The sequence below is a fragment of the Prionailurus bengalensis genome, chromosome A2 (genome assembly GCF_016509475.1).
Source record: "Prionailurus bengalensis isolate Pbe53 chromosome A2, Fcat_Pben_1.1_paternal_pri, whole genome shotgun sequence".
Classification (NCBI taxonomy): Eukaryota; Metazoa; Chordata; class Mammalia; order Carnivora; family Felidae; genus Prionailurus; species Prionailurus bengalensis.
This window is the reverse complement of record NC_057348.1, coordinates 128,607,469-128,609,988: the sequence shown is the minus strand read 5'-3', so window position 1 is coordinate 128,609,988 and position 2,520 is coordinate 128,607,469. Positions and strand designations below refer to the sequence as shown.

General features: G+C 31.0%; 1 non-coding gene across 1 annotated transcript; it reads left to right on the top strand.

Moving 5' to 3' along the window:
- The first annotated feature begins 2,132 nt into the window (after window positions 1-2,132).
- On the top strand, window positions 2,133-2,235 carry LOC122488808. The gene has a single exon (XR_006298731.1). It is a non-coding gene; the product is annotated as a U6 spliceosomal RNA (small nuclear RNA).
- The last annotated feature ends 285 nt before the right edge of the window (window positions 2,236-2,520 follow it).

Sequence of the window (2,520 nt, the reverse complement as noted above, 5' to 3'; positions counted from 1 at the left end):
GAGCTGGCAGCTCAGCTATACAGAGATATGCAAACTCTGGCTGATAATCAGATCCAAACCCTGCTGCAGAAAAAGCATGATCACACCCATAAATTGTTGCAGAGAGTGGTAAAGTGAACACAAATAGAGCTGCAGTGATGTCTAGAGATTCCTTCAACTCCATATATTAAAAGTCTAACAAAAAAGTGGGTAAATTTTTAGTGGTAAATATTATTTTATTTTTTCTCTATTATTCTTTTAGAACAATATTTGAATGGCAACCAAAAGTTACAACATATGTAAAAAATGGAGGAAAATGTGAATATCAGTCAGGAGAAATATAGCTTAGAAGTTACTATTACTAAGGAAGGCATTTAAAATAACTATGATTGATAAGTTAAAGGATCTAACAGAAAAGGAAGTAAATGAATGTAAAAGTGCATAGGGACATAAACAAATATTATAAATATTAAAATAAAAATATATCAGAAATTATTGGTATGGTCTTCCAGTTACTGGGCAGAGCAAGGATTTCGTGAGCTTAAAGAAATAAATAGAAACTGGTCAGACAAAATATTAAGGGATAGAAGATTAAAAAATTAGAAAAAAAGTAGTTGATATGTTGGACAATATCAAGTAGATAATGTGTGGGTAATTAGGGTTCCAGAAGCAGGAGAGAGAGAAATTGAGCAAAGTAATTATTTGAAGAGAAAATGATAAAAAGAGAACCACCACAGAGCTGAATTTAACAATGCTATCAATTTTTTGGATATATTGATACCTATAGACTTTTCCATCCAACATCATCAGAATACACATTTTTCTCAAGCTCACATGAAACATTCACCAAGACAGACAACATTCTGGACACCTTAGCAAATTCAAAGAGGAATCATACAATGCCTGCTCATGGATTACAATGGAATGAAACTAAAAGTTAGCAGAGAGGTAACTGGAAAATCCCACATATGTGGAGACTAAAAAATACACTTCTAAATAACACATTGGTTAAGGAAGAAATATCAAGAATAATTAAAGATATTGATAACTAAATGAAAATGAAAACAAAGCTTATCACAAAGATATCAATGATAAAAGAAAACAGATCAATATATCTCATGAATACAGATGCAAAAATATTAGCAAATAGAATCTAAGTGCATAAAAATAATTTTCACCATGATCAATTGGAATTTTTGCTAGTATGAAAGCTAGTTCAACATTAAAAAAGTGATTAATGTAATCCATCACATCAATAGGGACTATAAAAGAAAAAAAATCATCATATCAATATATGCAGAAAAAGCATTTGACAAAATCTATCATCTATTCATGATAAAATAAAAAACTTTCAGTAAATTAGGAATACAGAAATACTCTCTCAACTTGATAAAATAAATCTAAAATGTACCTGTAGGAACATCATACTTAATAGCAAGAAACTTGAAGCTTTCCTATTAAGATCAGGTATAAGTCAAGGATGTCTACTCTCACCTCTCCTTTTCAAAATTGTATTGGAAGTTCTAGCTAATGCAATAGAATAAGAAAAGGAAATAAAAGATACATAGTTTGGAAAGGAGGAAATAAAACTATCTTTTTTCATAGATGACACAATCGATTACATAGAAAGTCTGAAAAAAATGACCTCCCTCCCCCCAAAAATACTAGAACTAATAGATGATTAAAGCAAGGTTGTGTGATACAAGGCTAATGTACAAAAGTCAATTATTTTTCCATATACCTGCAATGAATAGACAGAATTTGAATTTAAACACATTATTTACACCAGTACTCCAAATGTGAAATACTTAGGTGTAAATCTAACAAAATATAAACAGCTGTAAGTACAGAAAAAAGTAAATAAAGAAAACTACAAACTCTGATGAACTAAATCAAAGAAAAGCTAAGTATATGGAGAAATATTCCATGTTCAAGGGTAGGAAAACTCAATATTGTCACGATATAAATTTTTTCCCAACATTTGATGTATAGACTCAATGCAATCCCAATAAAAATCCCAGCTAGTTATTCTGTGAGTATTGAGAAACAGATTTTAAAGGTTATTTAGGAAGTAAAAAGATCCAGAATTACCAACATAGTATTGAAGATGAACAAGTGGTAAGGCTGACACTAACTTTAAGACTTACTAGGGCTCGGTTTGGCACCACATATAGTAAAATTGGAATGATCAAGAGAAGAATAGCATGACCCCTGCATAAGGAAGACTTACTAAAAAACTATAATAATCAAGACATTATGGTAGTGACTAAAGAATGGACAAATAGATCAAAGAAATAGAGAATCTAGAATAGACTCACATAAACAGAGTCAACTGGTCTTTGACAAAGGAGCAAAGGCAATTAAATGGAACAAAGATAGTTCTTTCAACGAATGGTGCTAGAACAACTGGATATCCACATGCAATAAAATAGATCTAGACACAAACCTTACCCCTTCACAGAAATTAACTTAAGGTGAATCACAGACCTATAGGTAAAATGCAAAACGGTAAAACTCCTAGAAGATAACATAGGAGAAAAC